Here is an 8,277-nt window from a genome sequence, read left to right as displayed (position 1 = left end):
TTGCCCTGACAGTGATGATCCACACACTCGTACACACACACACACACACACATACTCGTACACACACACGCACATGCACATGTATGCACACATGTATGTGCATGCACACAGATGCACACACATCATCCCTGAACAAGTACTGTGGCCTCCAGGCCTTGGAGTCCAGGAAAACCAGCCCCCGTGGCCCCAGGAGCACCAACCACATGGGTGGGAAGAATCTAGTAAGAGATAGGCATCTGCTCCCCAGTCCATCCCCCCCTGGGGTGGGGAGGGGTGGGCATTGGGTGTAGAAGGATGAGTCATCCTTCCCGAGGAGGAGAAGAAGCTGGATGCTCTAATAATGAGTCACTCAGGTTAACTCAACAAACTCCTACGGGCACTTGAAAAGCACTCCTGCTATTTATGAATCCAGAGTCCAAGAGGAAGTCATGGAAAGATATTGACTCCAGCTGAAGAGGAGGTGAACCTGGGCCTCCCATCTGGCCTGATTAGCCAGCTGGGCTCCAGGTGAGGACCCGGGAGGGCCTGGGAAGGAGCCATGAGGGTCCGTGACTTCAGCCTCCCTGGTCGGCCCCTGGACAGGGTCTGCTGCATGCTGAGGCCTTTCAGTTGTGCCTGGCTCTTTGGGACCCCATGGGCTGTAGCCCACCAGGCTCCTCTGTCCGTGGGATTCTCCAGGCAAGCACACTGGAGTGGGTTGCCATGCCCTCCTCCAGGGGATCTTCCTGACACAGGGCTCAAACCCATCTCTCTAACATCTCCTGCATTGGCAGACGGGTTCTTTACCGCTACAGCCACCTGGGGAGTCCATTAAAGAGGCCAGGTTGGTGGAAAGGGATGCTTGCTTTATTTTGGAAGCTGGCAATGTGGGGAGGGTGGACCCCTGTCCAAAAACCAACTCCCCCCACCCCCAACTAACCGTCACTGGGCAAGAGCTTTATAGACGGAGGGAGGGGGCTACAGGCAGAAACAGCACAGTCAGCTCTGACAGTCATCTTCAAACTGGTCCTCAGGGGTCCGGCCAGCATCGCCTTGATTGTTTTCAGTACAGTTACCCTTCGGTTCCAGAGTCCGTTTGCTTCCATTTCTTGAGGCCAGTTCTTGGAACTGTGGTAGCTTATGTCATGGACACAGTCTGGTCACACACAGTTCACCTCTTGCACCTGGGGTTTCAGTATCTATGAGACGGCTCACAGGATATGGCTCAGAATATTATCTATAGCCCTTGAGAAGGAACTAGAGGTCCTTGACTATGCCTAATGACTACATATTATTTGGTCTCCTTTGGCTGCTTTCCTTTGCTTCTGCATGTTCTCACTTCTCTGATTAAACTTATTCTTTAGCTGAAGTTTTTCCACAGAAAAAAGGCAGGCAGAGGACATGCGGGCGAGGACCACAACGTCCTGCTGCGTTTTATGTACACGTGTCTTATTACTTTATCCCCTTTCCTTCCCCATCAGAAGGCAAGCTCCGTGAGAGCAGGATGTCTGTCTGTCTGTCTGTCTGAGGACACGCTGGGTCCTAGATAGTCCTGGCACTTAATAGGCACACAAATATTTTTTAAAGAAATAAACAGACCTAACAACCATCATCTTATCCTCCTCTTGCATAATAACATAGTGATGGGAACTTCCTACAGCCTCACGACGTTTAAACCTTTAAAGGCTGTACTATCATTAGGAACAAACCATTCTTTTACTCAGTTTTCACGCCATTCCCTAGAGTAGGCATGTTTGTTTTGTTGACTAACATACATATTTTTAATCGACAAGTGTTTCTGGATCCCTACCTTCTGTTTACGAAGCATGTATTCCCTTTATCTTCTAGAACCGGACACCTAGAACACAGGGGGCTCCAAGCAGGATTGGTAGTGTTAACATGGATCCCAGCGGCTGCCTGAAAACTGGCAGCCCTTAAGGTTCTCACTGCTGGATGAAAGGGTCCCCTGAGTGCCTTATTCCCCTCTGATCTCAACTCTTGATTTGAATTCCCGGCACTTCTTGGTGAAACCTCTTACTGCCTTAAAAAAAAAAATGTATTGGAGTAGAGTTCACTTACAGTGGTGTGTTAGTTTTGGGGGTACAGCACAGTAAGTGATCCAGTGACACATACACATGTATCCATTCTTTTTCAGATTCTTTTCTCTTCTAGGTTAGTACAGATTACTGGGTAGAGTCCCCAGCGCCACACAGCAGATCCTTGTCGGTTATCCATCTTATATAAAGTGGTGTGTGTATGCTCATCCCAACTCCTGGCTTATCCCTCCTCCCACGGTTCCCCTCTGGTAACGATACGTTTGTTTTCAATAAGTCTGTTTCTCTTCTTTAAATAAATTCTTTCCTATCATTTTTAAATTGAATTCCACATATGAGTGATCTCATATATTTGTCTTTCTCTGTCTGACTTATTGCACTTAATATGATAATCTCTAGGTCCATCCACGTTGCTGCAAATGGCATTATTTCATTCTTTTTTTATGGCTGAGTAGCAGTCCATTGTACATATGTACCACGTCTTTTTTTTTTTTTAATCCATTCTTCTGTTGAAGGACTTCCACACTGCCTTTTAATCAGACACTCATGGGGTATCTCTTGAGCTACTGTCTTACTGAATCTTTGGCCTGTGTATTGTTCTATGTATTTCCCATATAGCTATATCTTTCCCCTCTACTAGTTTGCAATCTTCCCAAGGCCAGGAACCACAGAAGATGCTTATCTGTGTCTTCTGCTGGGTTCTCAGATCGCACACAGCAATTCAGCAGCTCATACGTCAGAGTGGAAGAGGGAACGAATGAGAGAAGGAGACCTGTTAGTATCCTGTATGGATATTTTCTCGCTGCCCTCATCCTAAAAGCACTCACAGAGCTCAAGGTTGATGTGGATATTGACAAATGATTTTCTTTTGGAAATGCTGATTTGGCCTCTAGGTATCTGATTTCAGAAGTCCTGGAAATGTGTCTCTGACAGCCAAGAACTAGCTCAGTGATTACAGATATGATAACACTTGTTTTAGTGATAAATGATTCATGGCCTATTTCTCTTTCTTTTTCTAATATTTAACCTTTATTTAGGAGTTCAAGGTGTGTGTGTGGGGAGGGGGGTGTTGCTAAGAAAAGTCATGTCGAAAAGTAGCTATGGAATGCTATCAAGGGTGATTTTAGAGGAGAAATGCGGTCTTCATGAACTCATAACATTTTGGAGACGGCAAGAGAAGGAAAACATCTCTAACATTTTATTTCTTTAAAAAGATATGCAGTCAAGGTTTCAGAAAGGGACTGTCTAGTCAGCCTTCATCATTGTCTGGATGAGAAATGTCTAAGTGAGAAACAGATCTCAGAATTCACCCATGGCGGGTAGGGATTTCTGCAGATGAAGTTGGATGGAGAGAAATGTAGATCGGCCTGATGACTTATAGCTTATTTCCTCACCTTTTTATTTAAATAATCATAAAAGGGGTGTTATAAATACTGTATGAAAAGATATTTGAAAGAGAAGCCAGCCGGAATTCACAAGAGGATTAAATAGAGAGCTAATGGTCTCTGTTCAATTATTAAGGGTACTATGATGAGCGCTATGTGACATATCCTGTGTAGCATCTGCCCTGTTGCCTTGGTAGTAAAAAGAAAATAGCGCGGGGAAGCTGAAGGCAGTTGCCAAGGTGCTTTTCAGGGGTAACCGCTAAATGCCCTGTTGAAAGGAGCTTAAGTGCATCTTAAAGGACAGAGCCTGCCTTCCTGTTGTCAAGTTGTGGAAAACCGCAAGCTTCAGGGGCTGGTCGGTGGGCTGGGTGGTAGTTTAATCGGGTTTGATTCCCTTGAAACGTTTTGGCTCCAGGAAGAGAGAGAGGAAACCTTTTCGGTCAGCATTTGGCCGTCGGGGCCTGAATGAAAGGGGTGAGACATTGGTTCCATCGCAGAGAATCCCCAGGGCTGCACTGCTGTGGGCTGAGCACGCAGGGCAGCCGGGGGAGGCTTAGCACCGGCTGCCTGGACCTCCCTTCGCCTGGTTTGGGAGGGAGTGTACCTAAAGTCACAGTGATGATTCCAGAGAACTCAAGTGGGGAGCCTGGGACTGAAGTCACCCTTATTGTTTCAAGTCTGTCCATTTCCCCAACCCTCTGGGAAGGACAATTTCAATCACTTCTCATTAAACCTTTAATATAACAAAACAGAAACAGACTCAGACACAGAACAAGCTAGTGGTTAGCAGTGCTGGTGGGGCTTATGAGATACAAGCTTCTATGTATAAAATAAAGACAAGGGTATATTGTATGGCACAGGGAAATAGAGCCAATATTTCATAATAACTCTAAACAGAGTAATCTATGAAAATGTTGATTCACTATGCTGTATCTCTGAAACTAATATAATATTATAAATCAACTGCACTTCAATGAAAAAACAAAACAAAAAAATCTTTGGGGGCCTGGATTCATAGAAACAGTGGTCTAACATTTCTGCATTGAACATGTCTTAGAGCAGTGGCTAGGGTCTTTTCTGATTATAGAGAATGGCCACATTCACAGACAGGTCCTAGTTGCACTCAGATTTCCAGGACGGAATAATTCTTTCTGGAAAATTCCGATTTTCATGTTTCTCACATACCCTAACCACACCTTAGGCTCACTGAATCAAGCAAAAACCAGAGCAACTGCCTTCACTCTGCTCCACATACCACCCAGAGCATCATATCACCCCTCGGTGGCTTTGGGTAAATTACTTAATGTCTTCATGCCTTGGCTTTGTCTTCTGTCCAATGGGGGCAATGATGGAAGCTACCTCATGGAATGGTTGTGGAGGATTAAAGGTGTTAAGTAAAAGGCTTAGAGTAGTGCCTAGCTTGTAAATTTCAGCTATCACTATTTTTGAATCATTTCTCTCTCCTGCCCTTTCATCTGCATCGAATTGTCATGACAGTGAAGTATCAGGGCCATAGGGCATGGAAGGGCTCACTCAGCATCACCTTCCCAAGCCCAGGTTCCTAGGGGATGTCTCCGCCAAGCTGGGAAAGCCTTGCTACCCAGGCTGGACAAACTCGGGGGTCAAAGGCCTCTCTGGAATCCTTCAGGCAAGTCTCCACGTGGCTGGCAACAGGTCATCCCCTCCTGGCTCTGTCTCTTCAGGGAGAACTGTTCAGATAAAGCCCAGCCATGCAGGGCTGTCAGAGCTGACACTGACCATCCTTCAGAAACTCTGGTTACGATGGGTTTCATTGCAGATAGACAAGCCCGCTGCGCTACTTGAAAGAAGACAAGGGTTTCCGCATTAGCATGTACACCTGAGAAGTGAGTGCGGCCGTGCAGTTTCTCTGGTGTGTCTGCCTCTCCTTCTCACGCCTCCAGGTTGCAGGAGCAGATTCCTGTGATGTGAGGAAGCACTGGGTATAGTTTAGCAACGGGATCGTCCGACAGCCCATCACATCGCATCGCACATGTGTTCTCAGAAGTGCGTGCAATTGCTGCCTCAGGTCTGGGCTCTGCACTCAGCAATCAGGCAACATGATCTGAATGTAGCTAGCGCCTCACACCGTGGAGAAAGTGAAGCGTGATGGTCCAACGTGGGCCAGTGCACTTGCCGATGGGGGATGCTCTTGGAATGATACTGACACCTCTCACGACATCTTGTGCCCCCTCCCAGCCTCCGCTGAGAGATGTGAACTGTTACAGACTGGTCTGCCTCCCTGCCCTGAGACTGAGGAGGTGGAGTTGCCCTGTGGGGTCCGGACAATTTAGAGCTGATGGAGATTGTAGGGGAAGGGCTGGGAGCCACGGGCTGGAATGGGGGACCCTTGTCTGCAATGCAGCCCACCTAGAACCATATCCTCCCCACCCAGAAAACCACAGTGGTCCCAAGGCTGTATTCACAGGCACCATTGTGGCTTACGGGGAAATGAACAATTGGGTCAAATAGCCCTGGACATGATTATTTTTTCACTGATGTGACATTTACAAATCTGAACTGATCAATTCAGATTCCAATTTGGCTAACGTTCCTGGAGCCTCTGGCGTGTGGGCAGAATCACGCTAACACTCATGTCTTGTTTTGACCCGGCCTGGCCAAAGCTCCCGTTTGGTTGACACGTACTGAGAACTGCTTCCATGCTGGGCACAGGGGTTCTGAGATGCACAAGAGAGGATGCCTCCTGCTTCTTTACCGCCTGCCCGGTGGTCCCAGGGCTGCTCAGCAGAAGCACTAGATTGTTCTCAAGGCAGTTCATCCTTTAGGAGTTCCGGGTTTATGTCTTACCCCAAAAGAGAAATGGATGCTGACGCTGAAACTTGTTATTCAACATCAAACATTCTGTTCTCTTCATCTGGCTATTTGATGAGAAACTGATGTCGGCTTCTCACTATTGGAAAAATAATCTCGTCCCCTGCAGACTCGCCCCTCGAGCCCCATCCCCACCTTCTCTCCAGCACAGGGCAGGATTTCCAGGGTGGGGAGTGGGCACAGAGACCCTTCAGGGGTCAGGGTTTTTTTTGCTTCCTCCTGTTGGCAAACTTGGCTGTGGGCTCGCAGGGCTGAGGGGCAGCGGCGAGAGGGAGTTTCCAGTTCTGATCTGAAAACCAGAAGAGAGGGAGATGACTGATACATATAAAGGCAGGTTGATTTTTCACACTGTGCAGGGGTATATTTTTAAAATCTTGATACTGAAACACAGACCCAGCAGGCAACTCAAGGCTTCATGGTGAGGGGGCGGCTTCCACGAGGTCAAGTCCCAGAGGGGCCTGTGATGGACAGTCGGCCTCTAGTTCCAGCACGGAGGGGAACCCCTGTGTGTAGGTGAAGGGAAAATCCTAGGTTCAGCTGCGCCCTCCCCGCCTCCCCCCTGCGAGCTCGGGTTTAAGGCCGGCCCTCCCTGGAATCCATGTAGCACCTTCTCGTAGATTTAAAAATAGACTCCAGGCCTGCCAACCCTTTTAAAAGGAACATGATGGGAAGAGGGCCAGCACCGTGGGACCTGACACCCAGCTCCCATCAGCTCTCTAAATAGACCCCGGACTCCGGGTCCTGCGGCCACTGAACTGGCTGCTGGGAACTCCTCACGCAAAGTTCAACAGGAAAGCAAGCCAGATTCTCTTTCCCTCGCCTCTGCAGGTCTGAATTTCTCGGTCCACTGGATTTCTCGGTTCATTCAACATGACAGCCGTACCATCTGTTCTGTGAAGTCCCCCCCAATTAACAAGGGAGGGGGCCAGGGTGGGAGGGTGCAATACTGTCCACAAGAGGGAAGACATTTCCTCCCGCAGCAGCAACAACGCTCTAGACGGTTCGCAGAGTCCTGGGGTGGCTGACCGCTGCCCCAGGTGCAGATAAGCCAGCCTGCCTTTCTCAGTAAAGGGCGGAGCCCTGGCGCCCACCCTTATCGGCCTTGGACAGAGATGCTGGGCCGGGGCACCTCCCTGCGTGGGTGTGGAGCCCAGCAGATAGAAGAATGGTCGGGGGCAAAGCCAGCCTCGTCAGCTGGGGAGGAGCTGCGGCCCCAGGCTGGGCTCAGGAGCAGGGCTTCAGCTGTCTGCGCACCCTGAGACCTGGTCCTCCGCTGCAGAGGAAATGGAAATGGAAAATGATGCAGCGGAAGAAAGCCCAGGAGGTGCAGCTGCTACAGCATCACAGCAGCGTGCTGGGGGTGCTGGGATCCTGTTCCCAGCCATGGCTGTTCTGACCTTGCAGAAGCAGTGACCGGGCCCTAATTTTCCAGTGTAGAAGCCAAATCAGTCACACTCCCTGTCTCAGGGTGGGAGGGGAGGAGGTCACCTTTGACCAAGGCTTTCATGAAGGAAGCTAGAGGGAAGGAGGAAAAAGAGCATTCTTGCCATTGACTGAGGACTTACTACCTGCCTGGGGTGGTGCTGGGCATTTTTACATTATTTGCACAGTACCTGGGGGCAGGGGAAGGTTACTTTCATTTCCCTGATGAGGATGCGAATGCTCAGAAAAGTTATTTCCCTTTATCAAAAGTACATGAGCATGCTAACTTTGAGTATTTTAAAGCTGCCCAGAAAAGCAGATGGTGATCCTGACATTCAGGGAGGACGCAGCCTGACTTGATTGCAGAGGAGGATGAAAACTGGAGGGACAGGAGCCCCATGGGTCCTCCAGTTCCCTGCAGGGGGAGACGCATGGTCACTGCTCCAGGTGTGAGTTTCCAGGAGGGCCATCTCTGGAATCCCAGCTCTGCCCTGAGTCTCAGCTTTGACGTCTCTGTAGCAAGGAACCAGCTTGGGTCACGGCTGGTTCCTGCCGGAAGCTGCTTCTTCCTGTTCCCCTGAAAGGCT

General features: G+C 49.1%; 1 protein-coding gene across 1 annotated transcript in view; it reads left to right on the top strand.

The window, feature by feature from the left end:
- The first annotated feature begins 464 nt into the window (after positions 1 to 464).
- Positions 465 to 8,277, top strand: part of ANK1 (ankyrin 1) — a 122,648-nt gene continuing 114,835 nt past the window's right edge. The window contains exon 1 of the mRNA XM_065947488.1: positions 465 to 507. The gene's annotated coding sequence lies outside the window, so the exon portion shown is untranslated. The remainder of the gene's footprint in view (positions 508 to 8,277) is intronic.

This window comes from Muntiacus reevesi, chromosome 10 (genome assembly GCF_963930625.1).
Source record: "Muntiacus reevesi chromosome 10, mMunRee1.1, whole genome shotgun sequence".
NCBI classification, from domain to species: Eukaryota; Metazoa; Chordata; class Mammalia; order Artiodactyla; family Cervidae; genus Muntiacus; species Muntiacus reevesi.
The sequence above is the reverse complement of the archived record's forward strand: the minus strand, read 5'-3'. Positions and strand labels throughout refer to the sequence as shown.